This window comes from Aquila chrysaetos, assembly GCF_900496995.4.
Source record: "Aquila chrysaetos chrysaetos chromosome W unlocalized genomic scaffold, bAquChr1.4 W_unloc_1, whole genome shotgun sequence".
Classification (NCBI taxonomy): Eukaryota; Metazoa; Chordata; class Aves; order Accipitriformes; family Accipitridae; genus Aquila; species Aquila chrysaetos.
The window spans coordinates 5,346,408-5,356,789 of record NW_024470321.1 but is presented as its reverse complement, the minus strand read 5'-3'; positions in this window follow the sequence as shown (position 1 = coordinate 5,356,789).

Here is a 10,382-nt window from a genome sequence, read left to right as displayed (position 1 = left end):
GTATGGAGTCCTACACGACAAGTCGCAGAAACTGCTGAAGGACAAGGTGAATCGAGCCAGTTTGCAGAGGTGAAAGCCATCCAGCTAGCGTTAGACATTGCTGAAAGAGAGAAGTGGCCAGTGCTCTATCTCTATACCGACTCATGGATGGTGGCAAATGCCCTATGGGGGTGGCTACAGCAATGGAAGAAGAGCAATTGGCAGCGCAGAGGTAAACTCATCTGGGCTGCCGCACTGTGGCAAGATATTGCTGTTCGGCTAGAGAAGCTAGTGGTAAAAGTACGCCACGTAGATGCTCATGTACCCAAGAGTCGGGCCACTGAAGAACATCAAAACAACCAACAGGCGGATCAGGCTGCCAAGATTGAAGTGGCTCAGGCGGACCTGGACTGGCAACATAAGGGTGAGCTATTTATGGCTCAGTGGGCCCATGATACCTCGGGCCATCAGGGAAGAGATGCAACATATAGATGGGCTCGTGATCGAGGGGTGGACTTAACCACGGACACTATCGCACAGGTTATCCATGAATGTGAAACATGTGCTGCAATTAAGCAAGCCAAGCAGCTAAAACCCCTGTCGTATGGAGGGCGATCGCTGAAATATAAATATGGGGAAGCCTGGCAGGTTGACTATATCACACTCCCACGAACCCGCCAAGGCAAGTGCCATGTGCTTACAATGGTGGAAGCAACCACTGGATGGCTGGAAACATATCCTGTGTCCCACGCCACTGCCCAGAACACTATCCTGGGCCTTGAAGAGAAAGTCTTATGGCAACACGGTACCCCAGAAAGAATCGAGTCAGACAACGGGACTCACTTCCGAAACAACCTCATAGACACCTGGGCCAAAGAACATGGCATTGAGTGGGTATATCACATCCCTTATCACGCACCAGCCTCTGGAAAAATCGAACGATACAATGGACTGTTAAAGACTACATTGAGAGCAATGGGGGGTGGAACTTTCAAACAGTGGGATACACATTTAACAAAAGCCACCTGGTTAGTTAATACTAGAGGATCCACCAATCGGGCGGGCCCCGCCCAACCAAGACTTCCACATACTGTAGAAGGGGATAAAGTTCCTGTAGTGCACATGAGGAGTATGTTAGGAAAGACAGTCTGGGTTAGTCCTCCCTCACGCAGAGACAAACCCATCCAAGGGTTTGTTTTTGCTCAGGGACCTGGGTACACCTGGTGGGTGATGCAGAAGGATGGGGAAGTTCGATGTGTACCTCAGGGAGATTTGATTTTGGGAGAGAATAGCCAGTGAACTAGGCTGTATGATATTTAACTGCTAAATAACCTGCCAATGTATGTCATTGTATCTATAGTGTCTATATGCCATATCAAGGGTATTACTGTAAGAATTACCCAAATGACTGAAGGATGGACTTTGAAACTGAGCCAAGAACAACAGTGATAGAACTTGAACTGGCGCCCAGCAATTTCCTCAAGATCAACATCTTCGACCTGCAGACCAAGGGTGTGGGTTGCATCAAATGTACCAGCCAGAAGTTCCAGAGACAGCATACAACAACCCAACACCTCACACCATCTCTCTTATCCTGAAGAAGTGTTACAACAGATGGAGCCCCAAAGTCATGGACTAAATAAAATTGATGGACACATTGGAGGGATAACCCATTGACTAAGGGAATACTATTTGTATGTGTGTGTGTGGGGGGGGTCCATATACATATATATATATGTATATATATATAAGACAAGGAAAGTGGTAGTGGTTGATTGGAAAATGTAAGATCTGGGCATGATGTAAATGGTATAGAATAAGGGGTGGATAATGTCCTGGGTTCAGCTGGGATAGAGTTAATTTTTACAGGAACCTGGGAGGTGGGGGGGGGGGCATAGCCGGGGCAGCTGACCTGAACTAGCCAAGGAGCTATTCCATACCATGTGACATCATGCTCAGTATATAAATGGGGAGTGGGCCGGGGGCAGGGCTCTCCTGCTCTCCTGCTCTCGACTTTCGGTGGGGGAAGTGGCGGAGTGTCGGGTCCCGGGTGGTGAGCAGTTGCACTGTGCATCACTCTTTTCTGTATACTCTTTCATTAGTACCGTCGTTGTTGTTGTAACTTTTTTTGCGTTGTCCCGGTAAACTGCCCTTATCTCAACCCTCGAGGTTCCAGGGTTTTTTTCCTTTTCTCTCCTCCGTCTCCCCCCTATCCCACCGGAGGGGGGCGGGAGGAGTGAGCGAGCGGCTGCGTGGTCCTTTGTTACCGGCTGGGCTGAAACCACGACAGGGTGTTAGAAGCAGAAGCTCAAACCTCAGCGCCACCTGTGTTTGCAGCAGTTACAGCTGTACTTCGCAATCGCACAAATAACAACCCGAGGAAAAACATCTGTTTTGGTTGTGGGGGAAGCGGTCACGTTAGAAGCCAGTGTCCTTCAGTGTCTAGAGCCAATCTGGGCAGGATGCCAAATTCAGACCAACAAAGGAGTTGTTTCCGCTGTGGGAAGTTAGGGCATCTTGCAAATCAATGTCGCATGACACGGGCCGGGGAACATCAGGGAAACTACAGGGGTGGTCCCAGCACGGGGCGGGCGGGGCTGCCGGAGAACAATCCGTCCTGTCAAGCATATCCCGTAGAATGCCGAGAATCACCGACGATTGGACAGCAAAAGGACGAGCCCCTGCCCTGGAAGATCACAACCGACGGCCTTTAAGAACAACCACAGGGGTTTGGGTGGGCCAACCCACAACGATAACTTTGACAGGAGGAGGATCAGGAGAGAATGTGGGTGGCATTCTAGTGGGCAATGGGGCTCATAAATGGGGGGTTGATATTATTCCGGGAATGTACAATGAAACAAATGACACGATACAAGCCACTATAGTTCCCCTCACTGAAATACCAATGTATATTCCAGAAGATACTTGTATGGCTCATTTAGTATTGGATATGTCAACACATCCTATGATTGGATGTCTTTTACAACCAGTGGGCGAACAATGGGGACAGAGCATTCAAATTCGAGCCCTTTTAGACTCTGGGGCTGATGTCACTGTGATTCCCCAAGAAATTTGGCCCAAAATATGGCCCTTGGAAGAGATTAGTGTCTCCGTGACTGGGGTTGGTGGCAGTCAAGGTACCCGAAAAAGTATTTTACCCATCCAAATTCAAATATCGGGAGATAGTGATCATCACCCGTCAACTGTGATCAGACCATTTGTGTTAAAAGGGCTTCCTTTACCTCTGTTGGGATGAGATGCTATGCAAGGTCTATCGCTTTGCATAGTTTCTGATCCACAATTGAACACTGATCCCCATTTTTCGTAGGGGCCGCTGGCCAATTCCCGCCAGCCATAGCCATGAATTGGAAGACCCAACAGCCGGTGTGGGTTGACCAGTGGCCCCTTCCTCAGGAAAAATTGTCTCAATTACAGATATTAGTACAATGAGAAGTAGAAAAAGGACATTTAGTCCCAACCACCAGTCCATAGAATTGCCCTGTGTTTGTCATCCAAAAGAAGTCAGGTGCCTGGCGTCTTTTGCATGATCTTAGGGCAGTCAATGCTGTTCTTGAAGACATGGGACCATTGCAACCAGGCCTGCCCTGGCCGTCCATGTTACCCCAAGACTGGCCAGTTGCTGTAATTGACATAAAAGATTGTTTCTTTTCTATTCCACTCCATCCGGATGATTGACCCAGATTTGCGATGACGATCCCGACGATCAACAATCAAGAACCAGTACAGCGCTATCATTGGACAGTGTTGCCACAGGGGATGAAAAATTCCCCAACTCTGTGTCAGTGGTTTGTTTCTCGCGCGTTGCGTCAGTTTCGAGATACACATCAAAATTGGGTTCTCTATCATTATATGGATGATATTTTGCTATGAGGGAGGAAGACATTAACACAACCTTAAAACACTTGGTTCAAACTCTTAAGGAGCATGGTCTAGAAGTAGCACCTGAAAAAGTACAAACAACTGTTCCAGTGAAATATTTGGGAACACTCATTCAGAAACGAGCAGTCCAGCCTCAAAAACTACACATTGAACACCAAGTGTCAACCTTACACGACCTACAGGTGTTGGTTGGTAACCTACAGTGGTTAAGACAATTCATTCCCATAACACACAAGGAGTTACAACCCTTGTTAGCAGATTTAGCAGGAACCCCAGATGCCACAGCTCCTCGCAAATTGACAGACACACAAAAGGCTGTGTTACAACAGATAACTACTAAACTAGCTCACAAGAGTCTCAGCCGTTATACCCCAGAAATCCCATTAGAATTGCATATAACTATGCAACGAGAAGGAGCAAACGGACTAATATATCAATTCATTGATTCACGGGTATGTCCTTTGTTATGGCTGTATACCAGTTATCCCAAACAAGCTGCACCACAATTTTTAGTAGCATTGGCAGATGCAATCTCTCGAGGACAACGATGAACGCAGCAGTTATCAGGGAGAGATCCTAAATTTATTTCAACATCTGTTAGTCCCCGTAATTTTGAACAGTTACTAATGTTTGATATGTGTTTACAAGCGGCCTTAGCAGATTTTATGGGGCAAATTATCCCGGCTAGGGGTGACCCTCTGTGATGGGTTGACCCTGGCTGGTTGCCAGGTGCCCACCAAAGCCGTTCTATCACTCCCCCTCCTCAGCTGGACAGGGGAGAGAAAATATAACAAAGAGCTTGTGGGTCGAGATAAGGACAGGAGAGAGATCACTCACCACTTACCGTCACGGGCAAAACAGACTCAACTTGGGGAAAATTAACTCACTTTATTACAAATCAACCAGAGTAGGGTAATGAGAAATAAAACCGAATCTCAGAACACCTTCCCTCCACCCCTCCCTTCTTCCCAGGCACAACTTCACTCCCGGCTTCTCTACCAACCCCCCCAGCGGCACAGGGGGACGGGGATGGGGTTTACGGTCAGTTCATCACACGTTGTTTTCTGCCGCTTCATCCTCCTCAGGGGCAGGACTCATCACACTCTTCCCTGCTCCAGCGTGGGGTCCCTCCCACGGGAGACAGTCCTCCACGAACTTCTCCAACGTGGGCCCTTCCCACGGGCTGCAGTTCTTCACGAACTGCTCCAGCATGGGTCCTTTCCACGGTGTGCAGTCCTTCAGGAGCACACTGCTCCAGCGTGAGTCCCCCACGGGGTCACAAGTCCTGCCAGAAAACCTGCTCCGTGGGCTCCTCTCTCCACAGATCCGCAGGTCCTGCCAGGAACCTGCTCCAGCGTGGGCTTCCCACGGGGTCACAGCCTCCTTCAGGAACCCACCTGCTCCGGCGTGGGGTCCTCCACGGGCTACAGGTGGATATCTGCTCCACCGTGGACCTCCATGGACTGCAGGGGGACAGCCTGCCTCACCATGGTCTTCACCACGGGCTGCAGGGGAATCTCTGCTCCGGCGCCTGGAGCATCTCCTCCCCCTCCTTCTTCACTGACCTTGGTGTCCGCAGGGTTGTTTCTCTTACATGTTCTCACTTCTCTCTCCGGCTGCCGAATACTGCCTGTTCCAACTTTTTTTCCTTCTTAAAAATGTTATCACTCTCATTAAGAGTCTATTATCATCAACCTTCAAACCACAAACACCCATTTCAGAGAAACCCCTCCAAGGCCTCACTGTGTTTACAGATGCCTCCGGAACGACTCAACAGGCAGCTATAGCCTGGTTTTTGGACAATCTATGGCATACCAGAGCTTGGAAAAGCCAAGGATCTGTACAAATTTTAGAATTACATGCTGTGTTAACTGCTTTAACGACTTGGCCTACCATCCCTCTAAATATTGTAACAGATAGCGAATATATGTATAACTTAACACAACGATGTAAACGAAGTTTGCTGGGGGGGACTGGACCTGCTCGGGAACTTTTGTCAGTATTAGAGAAAAGACAAGAACTTGTATTTTTTGCACATATTAACAGTCACACACAAATACCGGGTGCTTTGACGGGGGGAAATGCTCATGCAGACAAAGCAGCAGGAACCCTCATTCTGACAGTAGGTATCCCCATTTTACAACAAGCCAAACTTTCTCATGAATTTTTTCATCAAGGAGCTAAAGCTCTAGCAAAACAATTCCGACTACCCCTGTCTGATGCTCGATCAGTGGTCGCTTCTTGTCCACACTGTCGTCAAACTAACTCTTGGACATGGGGAATTAACCCCTGCGGTCTACTACCGAATCAAATTTGGCAAACAGACATCACAGTCTACGAACCTTTCAAACCCCGGAAGTATTTACGCGTTACTATAGATACTTGCAGAGGCTATATTTGCCCTACTGCCGAAACTAAAAGTAACGCCACAGCCACCATACGACATCTTTGTCACGCCATCAGTGTCTTAGGGATTCCCCAAGAGATAAAAACAGATAATGGCCCCAATTATGTTAGTTCTCGAGTTCGCGAATTTCTGAATAAGTGGGGCATCTCACATATAACCGGAATACCCTACAATTCTACAGGACAAGCAATCGTTGAACGAGCCCATCAAACCCTAAAGACACAGTTAGAATGTCTTAGGGAGGGGGAGAAGGTACCTGTAAGCTATCAAAATGAACTGTTAGCCAAGGCCTGCGTGGTAATAAATCATATGCCACGAGGCGACTCAGATCCATCTCAGCATCACACCGCGGCACAGCGACATTTTTCTACCGCATTGCTATCTGACCGTACGCTGGGAGCACCAGTTCGGTATCGAGATCCAATCACGATGGAATGGCAAGGGCCGGTACCCATTTTACAATGGGGGCGAGGATACGCCTGTGTCCAAACAGACTCAGGACCCAGATGGGTACCGGCCAAATGGATCCAACCAGATGTACAAGGAACCAATAAGGATTAACAGCCTACAAAGTGATACCCCCAAAACTGCGGGGAGGACTCTGTTCCAAAGGACAATTGAAAGCCTGGGCACCTACAGAAGCACAATTAATCAACGTGACACGTCGAGAAAAAGGAACTGTACAGGTAACGAAATTGGACAGCTCTTGTGACCCCAACGTCCGTTTACCCACTGATTTTTTATACTTGACACTCTCATCAGTTACTCCAAGTAGGACCTTGGATAAACAGAATGAATATTCAAGCTTTAGCCTGTTTGGTTTTAAAACAAGGAAACGCCACTGCTCGAGCCATCGACGCATTAACAGCGCTTCAGGAAACGACAACAAATCAATTACAAGCACTACTTCCACCCATAGATTTTCTACTGGCTCAATTTGAGGTACGATGCAAACAAAACAACACCCTTTTTCCAGAATTTTGTTGTTTAGGCTTTACAAACAACACCGAGACACTGAAAACCATCAGACAACAAGCCGAGATCATTCGACAACTCCAAGATGCTGTAAAAACTGATAGGGATTTCAGGTATTCCTGAGGATTGGTTTGGCTGGTTGAAAAAATGGGGTTTCTCCATCATTGGAAGTCTGTGTATTTTGGCCGTTGTCTGTATGATCATTCCTTGTGCTTTGGCGCTTTTGAACAGTATGTTAGAATAGTTAAACAAACTATGCACGCTTATGTATTATACTCACCTATTGCGAGCGAGACTGTTTAGATGAGCTTAGGGAGGGGGAATTGTGGGAGAATTTGTGGGAGAAATTGTGGGAGGACGAAGGAAACTGCACAAGGCACAACTGTTGTTGTAAGTTTGCTAACTGCACAAAGGCACAATTATTATGAGCTTGCTGAAGAATGCACAAAAAGTAGAACAAGGTCGGGCGTACGTGACTGATAACAGGAGGGCGATGTGACTGAAGACAGAGTGCAAGACAGCATGCAGGCGGAGGAAACTATTCGCGTGATTAGAGGACTTTATGCAATTAGACTATTGTTTAAGCGCATGAACGGCACATGTTAACCAATCAACAAATGGCTTATGCGTGAGTAGATACTAGAAACATATATAACCGAGTGTTGCGCAGTTAATAAACGGAGAAATCGTTTGATCCACAGTATCTGTGTTGGTCCGTTTTCTCCCCAGGGCGAGTCCCTGGCGATGTGTCGTTTTCCCTAAATTGTTGCAGCGGAGAAAGTGCGACAGTAACTGACTGCTTATGTTGCAGGAGTTGTGAGCCGTCTTGAAGCCTCTTATTTGAAAGAAACAGATCATAAACCGTTATTCGTGTTATTTCAAACTCTTTTGGACTCGTTAAATCATAGAAAAAACCCAATATTTTATTATGCACGTGCGATCGCACACTTCACTGCCTGGACCATTAGAGAAGGTAATAGTATGGCAGATTGGTTTGCTGGACTCACCATCCTTCCTAATGCATTCGAGCAAGCATGGTTTTCACATGCCTTTTTTCACCAAAATGCAAAGGCATTGCAAAAAACATTTCAATTCACTTTTAATCAAGCCCGTCAAATTGTGACAGCTTGTCCGGATTGCCAACAGACGACTCTGTCTTTATCATATGGACTCAATCCGAGAGGCTTGCAAGCTTTAGAGATTTGGCAAACTGATTTTACTCACATTACAGAATTTGGTAGATTAAAATATGTCCATGTATCTAGTGATACTTTTTCAGGAGCACTTGTGGCCACCGCCCACACAAGTGAAAAATCCCGTGATGTGTGTAAGCATCTCTTACTCACTTTTGCAACCTTGGGTGTTCCACAGCAACTAAAAACGGACAATGGTCCAGCTTATGTATCACAAAAAACACAAGAATTTTTGCAACTATGGGGTATTCAGCATAGCACTGGTATCCCTCATTCTCCCACTGGTCAAGCAAATATGGAATGTGCTCATGGTTCGCTAAAAGCGATGTTATTAAAACAAAAAGGGAGAGTAGGGAATCTCTCTCCACAAGAAAAGTTAGCTAAAGCCACTTATGTTTTAAATTTTCTAAATCGCTGGTCTGATGCAGGCGGTCCACCGATATTTAGACACTTTTTATCCACATATCAGGAGCGGCTGGAAGTTAGGGGTAAGGCCATGGTTTTAGTTAAGAATCTAGAAACAGGGCGATGGGAAGGTCCATTTGCATTAATAACCTGGGGGTGAGGTTATGCTTGTGTTTCCACAGATACAGGCCCACGATGGACTCCCGCTCGATTTGTACGACCATCATCATCTGGAACATCCTAGATGGTGTGGCAATATGGATACCACGTCAGCCAAAAACTAACGTGTGGGTCACCTTGGCCAACATGACAGGTCAAGATTCTCTGTGCATTGCAACCCCATCACAAAGCCCATGAACCAATAGACAGGATGGCTATGGTTTGTGCAGCGTGCCTGGCCAGCGAGCGCATGCATCATAGGCTCCCCATATTGCAACTGAGGCGAATTTTGGCACCCGCTGGCCACGTGTGCTGAAACCTGTTCCTCTGCAAATGTATAAATACCGGAATTTTCCGAAGAGCATCGGGCTGGTGTACGGCAAGGCCACCGTTGCCTCCGTGGGGATGCCCACGTAAAGCTGGCACCTACCGATTGCTGGGCTGAGCTTGCGGAGCAAGACGGCACAAGAATGTACGGATGGTCCATCTTCCTCACAGTCCTTGGATGGACGTAGTCATGGATACCACTGCAAGCCAAAGAAAACATCTGGATGACCCTGGCTAACGTGACCGGACAAGATTGCTTATGCCTCAGTACAGCAACACCAAACAATCCCTTTTCCACATGTTTAATAGGGGGTTCCGCTGGCATCAACGAAGTTTAAGAACTTCTTGATGGAGACCCCTGTGCAGCAGGCCATGGACTCAATGGATGGGAATGCCTGGTTTCCATGGATCGGGCATTCACCATCATTGCCACCCCAGGAATCACTAATTCTGGGGTCCCTGAATACAGATTGGTGTAGCATTATCTGATTTACTGTTAGATGTAGATAGTATTAGACATGCAACCTTACAAAATAGAGCTGCTCTTAAATCATTAGTTAAGACAGTTTTGATTTGTCTTGTAGTGTTTTTATGTATTTTAATCTGTGTGCCTTGTATGTTGCAATGTGTTCAAAAATTAATTGATAGATCAAGTAAGGCTGTGTTAATCATAAACAAAGAAGGGGGAAATGTGGGAACACTTGACTCAGTGACCACCTGTGGAAACAATGATATTATTGCTCTGGTTGTCAGAAAGCCATGGGAACAGTGAGGTTCCTGGTGAAGTAATCATGCTGAAAGAACACGGAGCCAAGAATTGTGTAGAGATAAGATAGTTGCTGCTGAGTGGAAAATTTTGGAAACTTTCTGCCTATAACTGCTGGCTGTTGCGTCGGCCACAACTAGCAGATAAAAGGACTCGTTTTGTTCAATAAAGGGTCTTCATTTGCAACCAGCTTCAGAGTCCGTTTTCAATTGCTACATATGGAATGTTCAGTCTGTTGGAGGAAGAAACCTTTCTGCACCCAGCTGTGTTT